This window comes from Solanum stenotomum, chromosome 7, assembly GCF_019186545.1.
Source record: "Solanum stenotomum isolate F172 chromosome 7, ASM1918654v1, whole genome shotgun sequence".
NCBI lineage: Eukaryota > Viridiplantae > Streptophyta > Magnoliopsida > Solanales > Solanaceae > Solanum > Solanum stenotomum.
In genome coordinates, this window is record NC_064288.1 from 61,528,575 (window position 1) to 61,541,527 (window position 12,953).

At 33.7% G+C, this 12,953-nt stretch overlaps 2 pseudogenes; both read right to left on the reverse strand.

Moving 5' to 3' along the window:
* Positions 1 to 1,738: 1,738 nt before the first annotated feature.
* LOC125870128 (uncharacterized) lies at positions 1,739 to 3,024 on the reverse strand (annotated as a pseudogene).
* An 818-nt stretch (positions 3,025 to 3,842) lies between these two features.
* LOC125870129 (uncharacterized) lies at positions 3,843 to 6,028 on the reverse strand (annotated as a pseudogene).
* Between the last annotated feature and the right edge of the window lie 6,925 nt (positions 6,029 to 12,953).

Below are 12,953 nucleotides of genomic sequence, written 5' to 3' on the forward strand. Positions count from 1 at the left end.
TCGGCGTTTCAAAAGCGATGAAACTGACGAAATTCCCATCCGACATTCAGAACTCAAAATGTTGACCAAAGTTAACCCTATCAAGAATTCTCAACTCAAGAGGGATCAAATTACCAAAAACACACCCGATCACATCAGGGACCTCACCAGTCACCAACCATTCCCGAAAAACCAAATAAGCATGAAAACGGTACGGGGAAAGGTAAAATGGTCATTTCACAATTTAAAACAAAATCACAAGAAATGAGACATTACACACCCATCGTTATTTTTTCTTTTACAACTTAATAGAGATAGAAGCTTCAATAGGCAATTTGCTCTTGATGATATTTTGAAGCTGCTGAATCACCTTGAACATCTTTGGAATCAATGTGGATATTGGACTTCACATATTGAAGTTTTTTGTATTGTAGTATCAAAGTGGTTAAATTACTTTTCTTATGCCATAATCACTCTGCATCTTTGATCGGTTGATCTTCCTTTATCGGCAGTCTAAAAATCTTACTGAAAAGTTTTTATGCATGTTGAGAATTGGTTTCAGCTTTCCTTATATACAAAAAATTGATCATTTTACAAAAAAAGATGGAACAATTTCTTAATGATACATCATATAAAACTATTAGATGTAAAGTATTTATAGCTAGATGACATCACTTATTCACATATAAACTATATGTCGTTGAAATATAAAATAATCAGTCAAACGGTAAAGTTGAATATCATTATAGTTTTACCACTAAATTTAATTGTTCAAATAATAATCAAATCATCTTATACTCAACAATTAAGTGGATTGACTAAACTCACGATTCATCAGTTTAAACTTGCATTTCCCCCCTTAGAAAATATGGTTGCACTTCAAGCCCAGTAAGAAGAATCAAAAGCACAATAACAACAATATATTGATATATCAGCCTAACAGATACGCTCCGGTAAATCTTAGCAATATAGCTAAAGGAAGAACGAAATAACACAAATTGTTATCTCTATTAACTTTATGTTGTAATGATGAAACTAATCATAAATGATCGGAAAAAAGAGATACATCCAAAATATGTGAAAAGAAAGCATAAATCTAAACATGGAAGGAAGTCACACACTACCAGAATTAAGGAAGATTGATAAACCATTGTACCAGAATCGAGGAGATTGACTTGCCTAAAAATGAAATGAAGACGAGTCAACAACCTACTAAAAGGAAAGCACACCCTATAAGAATCAAGGAAGATTGATTTGCATCAAGAAAGGATGACTTTTCTAAAGATGGAAACAAGTTAGCACACGCTTATCCTAGTCACTATTTCATCTTGTAAAAATATTGTATTTAATGTAGTTAACTAGTGAAAAGAAAAGAAAAGGAGAGATTAGAAAACTATACGAGCAGAGGATGTTACCAAAAAGTGAACTGTAATTTTTCATGTCAAGGAGTTCACAATAGGCTATTTGTCTAATCAGAAACATTCAAGCTCTAAGGAAACCAAGGGGACTGGATTAGGCACCTCTTCGGTGAGTCGAACAAGAATAAAAATCTTTGTGTCAATTGTGTCTTTTATCTCCTTACACCTTATATAATATGTTTTTTTATCTAATCGTCTAAACTGTAGGGTAGTTGACTTGAAAAAATCAACAAATATATATTTTTGTGTCCTGAAATAAACAATACTGATAGAAAGAGAACCACATTTGCACATACTAAAATGACCTGCTCAGATACAAATATTTAAGTCAAAGTAACAGATCAACACAAACAAGATAATAAGAAGACAGAGAAGTTATCGGTGCTATCCACACGACTTTCCTTTTCGGATGTATCTTGAATGCGGACTCCTTTCGTAAGCTGATATGATTATCAAATTGGTCATTCTAGTAACTGAAAACCTCAAATGGAAAAAAGATAGCATCATAAGGAAAAAAAAGTGCATCTTATCAATTAGCTATACCTTTGCCTTGATTGATTCAATACGATGCATCAACTCTTTTCCACTTCTTTTTTGTGAGCCACGCAAAATACAAATGCCAACATTCAAAATCTTTTTGATGTCAGCATGAGAAACAACATATGTGCAGGTGTTTAAAAGCTTCAGAGCATGTGGAACCAAATCCATCCTTGAATCACAGTATCGACATAAATACTGTGCATCCAAATTGATGCTTCCTCCAATTGTCCCAGCCATGTAAACTCGTAGAGCACAGTCTAGATGGGAAACATGTCCACATATGTAGCCATCTACTTTTGCTTCACATCTAATGTAACTGTACCCTTCATAGTCTGAACAGATAGTTTTACAGCAAAGGATACAACAACAGTTTCGGCAAAAACCAGGCTCAATACAACAAATATCACAAAGAATGGCTGGAAAAGGATTTTCTGTTGTTAAACTGCATCAGATTTTGTTACCACCCTTACAAGTAATGTCTCTTATAGGAGAATCAGACATTAAAGACTACAATTATTTCCCTGAACATGTACTCCTCTCATTTATATCTAAGTCAAAATCAATAACTAATTAAAAAGAATACAAATTTTGCATCAGGTCAATAAAAAGATGTAGTAAGTGTTATTTTAATTGATTCAAAGAACCGAATAAATATCTACATGCTATATACCAAAGAGACCTGTCGAAGCTCACCTTTTGAGGTTGGCAACTGCTTCGAAGGAATCATCCAACTAAATAGGGCAAAAAATTGGTTTATATCTATGTCAGAATTCTCAAACTGCAAATACTCTTTAACTGAAATCTTACTTCAAAAGGCATTTTTCTTTCCACCTTTTGGAGCCTTAAAATGCTTCAGCAGATACAAATATCTATCTTGAAAGGTACCTAAACTTGTTTCTCTTTTCCCTGCCCGCCAGCCCCACTTATTACCAGCATTTGGCCAATCTACAGGAGCATATGGTAAGCCTTCGCCAAAGTCAAACTCAGAAACTTGATAATGTTGAAGCCCAATTTCATTGATTCTAGAAGCATTCCCATTATAAACAACATGTGCACGACTCTCCCCAACCTCCTCCTTGGCATACATTTAGCTGGAAATCTCTAACTCTATTGATACCATGGAAGTCTGAAACCATAGAAAAATAATGAAATGTCAGAAGTCCACAGTAGAAAGCAAACCATTTTTTGCTATAAAAAATTGGAAAAACACCAACCAAAGAAGAAAAGCCAAAATTGGGCATATTCTTCTGGAAAACAAGATAGCTAATTTTTTACCTAAAGAAGTTATGCTTCAGATGAAGATAAATGTTAGACTTTTCAGCATGGGATACAAAAACACTCTCCTCCCAAGGACACATCAAAGTTGATCACCAGAATGTTTGTGTTTAATGCAACATGCTTGACATAAATACCTAAAGTTCAAAGCCACCTTTAGTGTGAAATTATTACTAAGATACTTAGAACAATAATTTTCAAGAACTTGGTAAGAAACAACAAAATTTAAAGAATATTTTCAAAACTAGAAACTTAAAACCAGTAAAGAAAATAGAATCTGAAACAAATTTAAAATATTAAACAAAATATTTTCTCAAAAAAAAAAGAAAACTGAGCCCACTAAATGCACAATGTTTTCTTAAGGAAATTAGTCCCCTCAAGTACCCAAGTTTAATGGAATATATCCTCTCATAACAGAATAATCGTACTCACAGGTGTATCGATACTTAAAAGCACGATGTCAAGAAACCACTCAACAAATGTAAAGTACACTTAGAATACTAGATTTAGTAGAAAAGAAAGAAGTTCAAAATTTTGTTATTGAAAAATATGTGGAACCCCTCTATTTATAGTAGTATAGCTAAAGGCAGTTTAACTGGATTGACTATGCTCACCATTCATCAGTTTAAACTAGCATTTCCCCCCTAGAAAATATGGTTCCACTTCAAGCCCAGTAAGAAGAACCACAAACACAATAACAACAATATCTGGATATATCAGCCTAACTGAAACGCTCCAGTAAATCATAGTAGTATAGCTAAAGGCAGAACCAAATAACACATATTGTTAGCTCTATTAACTTTATGTTGTAATAATGAACTAATCCTAAATGATCAGAGAAAAAAAAGATACATCCAAAATCTGTGAAAAGATAGCATAAATCTAAATAAGGAAGGAAGTCGCACACAACCAGAATTAAGGAAGATTGATAAACGATTGTACCAAAATTGAGGAGATTGACTCGTGTAAAAATGATATCAAGACGAGTCAACAACCAACTAAAAGGATAGCACACCCTATCAGAATCAAGGAAGATTGATTTGCATCAAGCAAAAATGGCATTCCTAAAGATGGAAACAAGTTAGCACACGCTTATCCTAGTGACTATTTCATCTTTTAAAAATATTGTATTTAATAAAGTTAACTAGTGAAAAGAAAAGAAAAGGAGAGTTTAGAAAACTATACGAGTAGAGGATGTTACCAACAAGTGAACTGTAATCTTTCATGTCAAGGAGTTCACAATACGCTATTTGTCTAATCAGAAACATTCAAGCTCTAAGGAAACCAAGGGGAATGGATTAGGAACCTCATCGGTGATTCGAACAAGTATAAAAATCTTTATATCAATTGTGTCTTTTATCTCTTTAAACCATATATAATAAGTTTTTTTATCTAATCGTCTAAACTGTAGGGTAGTTGACTTGAAAAAAATCAACAAATGTATATATTTCTGTCCTGAAATAAACAATACCTACAGAAAGAGAACCACATTTGCACATACTGAAATGTCCTACTCAGATACAAATATTCAAGTCAAAGTAACATATCAACACAAACAAGATGATGAGAGGGCATAGAAGTTACCAGTGCTATCTACACAGCTATCATTTTTGGATGAATCTTGAATGCAAACTCCTTTCGTCTGATATGATTATAAAATTGGTCATTCTGGTAAAACCTCAAATGGAAAAAAGATAGTATCATAAGGGAAAAATGTACAATTCTTCAATTAGCTATACCTTTGCCTTGATTGATTCAATATGATACAACAACTCTTTTCCACTTCTTTTTTGTGAGCCACGCAACATACAAATGCCAACATTCAAAATCTTTTTGATGTCAGCACGAGAAGTAGCAGATGTGCAGGTGTTTAAAAGCTTCCAAGGGAACCGAATCCATCCTTGAATCACAGTACCGACATAAATAATGTGCATCCAAATTTATGCTTCCTCCAACTGTCCCAGCCATGTAAGCTCGTAGAGCACAGTCTAGATGGGAAACATGTCCACATATGTAGCCATCAACTGTTGCCTCACATAGAATGTAATTGTACCCATCATAGTTTGAACTGATAGTTTTGCAACAAAGAATAAAACTACAGTCTCGGCAAAAACCAAGCTCAATACAACAAATATCACAAAGCATGGCCAAAAAAGGATTTTCTACTGTTAAACTGCTACTAATTTTGTTACCAGCCTTTCAAGTAATGGCTCTTATAAAAGAATCAGACAGTCAAGACTGCAATTCTGTCCTTAAAGATGTAGTCCTCTCTTTCATATCTGATTCAAAATCAATATCTAATAAAAAAGAAAACAAATTTGGCATAAGATCAATAAAAAGATGTGGGAAGTGATTTTTAATTGATGCAAAGAATTGAGTAAATATCAACATGTTATATACCAAAGAGACTTGTCGAAGCTAACCTTTTGAGCTTGGCGACTACTTCAAAGGAATCATCCAACTAAATGAGGCAAAAAATTGGTTTATATCCATGTCAGGGTACTCAGACTGGAGATACTTTATAAATGAAATTTAACTTCGAAAAGCATTTTTCTTTTCACCTTTTGGAGCGTTAAAATTCTTTGGAAGATACAAATATCTATCTCTAAAGGTGCCAGAACTTGTAACTCTTTTCCCTGCCCGCCAGCCCCACTTATCACCCGCATTTGGCCAATCTACAGGAGCATATGGTATCCCTTCGCCAGAGTCATACTCAGAAACTGGATAAATATGGAGCCCAATTTCATTGATTCTAGAAGCACTCCCATTATATACAACAATTCATGACCCTCCCTAACCTCTTCCTTGGCAAACATTTAGCTGGAAATCTCTAACTTTGTTGATACCATGGGAAGTCTAAAACCATAGAAAAAATAAAGAAATGTCAGAAGTCCACAGTAGAAAGTAAACCATTTTTCGCTATAAAATATTGGAGAAAAACACAACTAAAGGAGAAAAGCCAAAATTGGGCATATTCTTCAGGAAAACAAGATAGCTAATTTTCTACCTGAAGAAGTTATGCTTCAGATGAAGATAAATGTTAGACCTTTCAGCATGAGCTACAAAAACACTCTCCTCCAAATGAAACATCAAAGTTGATCAGCAGAATCTTTGTGTATAATGCAGCAAGCTTGACATAAATACCTAATGTTCAAAGCCACCTTTGGTGTGAAATTATTAGAAAGATACTTAGAACAATAATTTTGAAGAACTTGGTAAGAAAACACAAAATTTAAAGAATATTTTCAAAACTAGAAACTTAAAACCAGTAAAGAAAATAGAAACTGAAACAAATAAAACTTGATAAACAAAATATTTTCTCAAAAAATAAAATTAAGCCCACTAAATGCACAATGTTTTCTTAAGGAAATTAGTCCCCTCAAGTACCCGAGGTTAATGGAATATATTCTCTCATAATAGAATAATCTAACTCACTGGTATATCGATACTTAAAACCACGATGTTAGCAAACCACTCAACAAAAGTAAAGTACACTCAGAATACTAGATTTAGTAGAACAGAAAGAAGTTCAAAAATATGTTGTTGAAAAATAAGAGGAACCCCTCTATTTATAGACAATAGATGGTAGTGTGAATGACTGCTTATTGTGCCATATTAGAAAGGTCACAACCCTTCAGAAAAGTCACAATCTTACGGAAAAGTCGTAACTTTTCATAAAAGTCACAACTCTTCAGAAAAGTCACAATTCTTCAGAAGATTCACAACTCTTTAGGAAAGTCAAAACTCTTTATAAAAGTCACAAATCTTCAATTTCATTCACATCTTTTAAAACCCAAAAATTACTCATGGAATCATATAAATTGTGGCCTTGAAGGTTTCTTTTTAGTAGATCCAACAACAGGCCAGTCCTAATATGGTCTCAAATCCTTTCAGTAGGTACAAACTTAAGGTTCTCATGAGTTCAGAAAGCAGAATAAAATAAACAAATATCCTTTCTGTCAAAAATTATACAATAGATTTTTGGTTTCAACCCATTAATGTTATGTTTTGAATTTACTTCACCCCTAAGTTTTTAGAAATGTTAGTTAGCAGTTAGCACTATTATTGAATATACTTCCCCCCTAATTTTAGAAGAAAACAATCAACTTAGCCTATATATTTTATTAAACTTATTAAGTACTAATTATAGAAGACGGTTTCATTTAGAATAGGTAGTTAGCAGTTAGCACTATTATTAAGTGGTGGAACTAGGTATTGGTAATGTTGTTAATATGATCCCCTTCGTTAAAAAATTATACTATGTAATTAAGGAAAACATAATCTTCCTCGTTATATGTAAATTGTTAAATCCCCTTTGACATAAGGGAAGATGCTAGTGTAGTAGCAAATGGGGTTCAAAATATGTTTCAGATCATATATTTAAATCTTAGGTATACATTCCAGTATTTATTTCAAAGTTTATATTTTGAATCTCCTTCTGCCACTACTATAATTTCACCGAGAGTCCTGTTTATACCATCTGCCAACTCTAGATTAACTATTTATAAATAGCAACCGATACATTCTCCTTCCATGTTACATTTTATCATACAAAGAAATTAATGAACATTTGCACCTAACTCGACTCAAAAGTTACTCATTTCCCAAGACCATATATAAAGACAATAACTTTCTTATACAAAATTTGGGAACTATAAATATCCATTCTTCCACTCTGCAAAAGCTAGCTATTAATGTGGGATAGCCTCAACGGCTCCACACTAGGTAGTATTCACTCTACCACAAGTAGGCAACTTTTTCTGAGGTAGCCCTTCTAGATTTGGGTGGTCAGCACCTTCCTGGAACGGTGGACACGAAGGGTGATGGATATGACTCTCATATCATCGATAAAATCAAGGAGAACATGAAATAGCATAGAGTAAAAAACACAATAAAAATGCATCTGACACAAATGAGTATATCTGCCTACTTCAAGAAAAAAACATAGTATAAATCATTATCATATATAATGAGGACGTGTATATCAATTAACATAGGAAGCTCTGATTGAATTTAGGTATATACCTGAGGAGATTAAGGACTTGAATAAACTCGGTCTCCAGGTAATCCTAGACGAAGACGAAAAATTGAAAATTCAAAAGAAAAGGAAAAAGGGGAATCAAAACCCTAAAACCTTGTGAAATGCAAAGGCTGTAATAAGTATTTTTTTACTACTTAAGAACTTTTATACTTGATTTGGTACACACCTGTCACATTCCTTAACGAGAAATAAATAAAAGCGTAATTTTACTTGGATAAGGCATAAGTACCCCCCTAGCCTATGACTGAAATCTGAAAGACACAACTTAACTATACTAAGGTCCTATTACCCTCCCACCCCCCCCCCCCACCCCCCGAACTCATTTTTTGTAATTTTTACACCTTTTGTCTTACGTGGCACACTCCGTGACTCTACCCAATTGAGGCGCATGAGAGATATTCAGATACCATGTAAGTCAAACAGGTGTACAAATTTACAAAAAATAATGGGTTCGGGGGGGGGGGGGGTAATAGGATCTTAGCTTAGTTAAGTTGTGTCTCTGTGATTTCGGTCATACTTTAGGGTGATGGGGGGGGGGGGTACTTGTACCTTTTCTCTAATTTTACTATATCATTCTTTGAATATAATTAACTCAACATTTATAACAAATATATTGGGGAAATGAATGGTACTTCCTCTAGTCTATATTAAGTGAACTGTTGGGATATAACACTCCTCATAAACAAAACTATTAAGGACAAATATTAAAGGCTATTTTTCATTATTATTATTCCTAAACTATTCTCCTAAAAATGTAAAGTAGTTAACACTATCATTAAAAGAAAGGATATATATATAGAAAAATTTCCAACTAACAAATATCTGTAACTTTGAAAAATTCACTTATTTTGAACTATAAAAAAAACTTATGACAGTCACTTAATATGGACTACAGGGAACAAATCTTAATAGTTTAGTTGGCTGATTACATTGATTTTGTTCATCTTGTTGGTGAAAGTCCAATTTATCAAGAACTAATTGATAAAATATCTCTTGATTTTTAAATTCGACAAGTGAAAGTAGACATTTTTAAAAAATAAAGTTAAATGGTCAAAGTCACACTTCCGTTAACAATTGTTCTCGTTTGTACCTAAACTATAACATATATGTATTAAAACACACATCATTTAATAAATGATTGTATGTAGTGTGCACTCTCTAATTGTATGGAAAAAAAAGTAACAGTCCACATGAATAAATATTTCCATTTATGCAGAACTAAAATAATTTTTAGTTTAAAACTTAAAGGGGTAAATATTTTTGGATAAAAATATAAATCGAATCATTTGTAAAAATTCATGGGTCATTTGTAAAATGATTCACCCAACATCTTCATTCTCCAACAATGATCCTCGTCCTCAATTGTGGTTTGTGCCTTCAAATTGCTATTGTCCATTTTGTCCCTCCACCCTCCCCTATTAAGTTTTAATAATGTCATAGATTCTAGACAAATGAAGTCAAAGGATAGTTAAGAAGGTGGTAATCTTTGATGAAACTCAGGTAAAACTTGAAAGTCGGAAGAATGACAAGAAATTTCTAAGGAGAAGGTGTGAAGGAAGTAAATTGAAAATGGAAGAACATATATAGATTTTGGAAAAGAAACACCAGCATTGCCTGGATGGTCGGCCATGGTTTTTAACCAATCACAGGAAGACACGTATTCAAAGCATGATGGACATGTGTCACATCAAGAAATGTCAGAGGAATTTTCATATACTTTCAGCCAAGAATTGAAGTTTACCATTGTCACGCCCCGAGCCTACACCCTGGGCGGGACCGGCACCCGGAGACCATTTCTGGCCCCAAGCGAACCCTTGGCCTGGCTTTCTTAACTCAATACTTAACTTGGAACTTGAGCCTTAGAATGAAGTTAAAACGTTCAATGAAGACTCTTGGAAAACCTTAAAGACTTGCTTTGACTTACTTACTTCTAAGCTTAACTTCACTTGAATTGGAAACTAACTTCACTTGAATTGGAAACTAACTTCACTTGAATTGTAGTTTTACTTGACTTTTGGAAGTACCTTGGAGTGTTGGAAACAACTAGGAAACATAGGTATAATACCTAGGAACATGTATATAAAAAAAAATGGTAAATGAAAGGGAAGGATTGGTGTCCTTGGCACTAGGAGAGGTGCAACAGCCCAGCCCCTTTTTCCCCAAAAATCCGACTTTTTCCCCTTGTTTCTTTCCAATTCTAAACCCTCTCAACCTCAAGGTTTCAGCAGCAACACTTAGAATCATAAAGACCCTTATTATACAATAGATTCAACTCAAAAATCACAGCCAAAAATCTGTACTAAATCAGCAAGAACTTCAACACAACACCACTACAACTTCAACAACCAATAAATCTTCTCTTGGAATTAAAAACGAGTTGGTGTGTGGGGGTATGAACCAACCAACACTAAGGATCATAAAATCCCTCAATATACAATAGGTCACAACTCAAATACACAGCCCAATCCTGTCCCACAACCAACAATAACTTCAACAACACAACTAACAACATCAACAACAACTAACAACTTCAACAACTTCAACAACAAATCCAATCTCTTCTCAAATCATAAAAACGAGCTTGGTATGTGGGGGGAAAGGATAAACCCACACTAAAGACTCACATACCTTGATAGGGATCACCCCCGACGAAAATCCACAATGATCTTGACAAATCTTGTTGATCTCCTCTTTCTTCTCTTCTTCTTCTCCTTCTTCTCTTCTTCTTCTCTTGAACCCTAACTCTTTCTCTTTCAAAATGGGACAAAATGATCCAAATATCAGCCTAATACAACAATATAAGCTCAAAAGAAATGATTTGTGAAAAGACCAAAATGCCCTTAAATTTCCGGAACGGAATCCCTGCCAACTGCCCAACTTTCAAAGATCATAACTCGTTCATACGAACTCGGAATCGAGCAAACTCAGTGGCGTTGGAAAGATCGTTCCACAAGCTTCGAAACCATAACTGGAACTACTCCTAACTCATCCTGAGATAGGAGTTATGACTGCTCAAAGTTGGCCAAAAACTCACTGATTTCCACACTTAGCCAAATTTCCAGATTTTTGAACTTAGCCAAATTTTCCATATTCTGGACTGCCAAATTTCCAGATTTTAAATTTTTCCAAAAAATGACTATTTCCAAATTTCAAGCTTCTTCATATTCATTTTTAAATTGTCGGATGTTACAGCCATCTTTCTGTAACAATTCATTGAGTACCCAAAAAAATGTGGTACAATCTATGGAACATCCAACAACTTCTAAGCAAAGATTCGAATTATCCTTTGTATGTGTATAGGTCTGAATCCAATGAATTTTAAGTTTTTCATATATATATTAAGGACCTTTACAAAGTTTAGTAAGTACATCAGATATGGTATAGGGTCGTAAGGAACCTCAAACACCAAGCCAAGTTAAAAACATTTCTATCAGCTATGTTTTCACATGAGTTCCTACAAGGGTCAACTTCAAATGACCATACCTCTCAGAATAGTAAAATTTAGGTGACCCGTGACCTATCGAATTAAAGCTCTAAAATATTTCTTTACAACGTCACTAACTGCTCGTCAACTCAATTCTCGACTAAAATGTTATCTGATTTTACTAGAGAGATGTAAAGTATTTATAGCTAGTCGACGTCACTTATGCACATATAAATTATATGTCGTTGAAATATAAAATAATCAATCAAACGGTGAAGTTTAATAGCATTATAGTTTTACCACTAAATATAATTGTTCAAATAATAATCTAATCATCTTATACTCAACAATTAAGTCGATTGACAAAGCTCACCATTCATCAGATTAAACTTGCATTTCCCCCCTTAGAAAATATGGTTGCACTTCAAGCCTAGTAAGAAGAATCACAAGCACAATAACAACAATATTTGGATATATCAGCATGACAGATACGCTCAAGTAAATCTTGGTAGTATAGTTAATGGCAGAACAAAATAACACATATTGTTAGCTCTATTAACTATATGTTGTAATGATGAAACTAATCCTAAATGATCGGAAAAAAAAAGAGATACATCCAAATTCTGTGAAAAGAAAGCATAAATCTAAACACGAAAGGAAGCCAAACACTACCAGAATTAAGAATGATTCATAACCAATTGTACTAGAATCAAGGAGATTGACTCGAGTAATAATGAAATCAAGACGAGTGAGCAACCTACTAGAAGGAAAGCATACCCTATCAGAATCAAGGAAGATTGATTTGCATCAAGGAAGAATGACTTTTCTAAAGATGGAAGCAAGTTAGAACACACTTATCCTAGTCACTATTTCAACTTGTAAAAATATTGTATTTAATATAGTTAACTTGTGAAAAGAAAAGAAAAGGAGAGATTAGAAAACTATACGAGTAGATGATGTTACCAACAACTGAATTGTAATCTTTCATGTCAAGGAGTTCACAATAGGCTATTTGTCTAATCAGAAACATTCAAGCTCGAAAGAAATCAAGGGGATTGGATTAGGCACCTCATCAGTGATTCGAACAAGTAGAAAAATCTTTGTATCAATTGTATCTTTTTTCTCTTTACACCTTACATAATATGTTTTTTTTATCTAATCGTCTAAACTCTAGGGTAGTTAACATGAAAAAATCAACAAATGTATATATTTGTGTCCTGGATTAAACAATACTTGTAGAAAGAGAATCACATTTGCACATACTGAAATGTCCTAC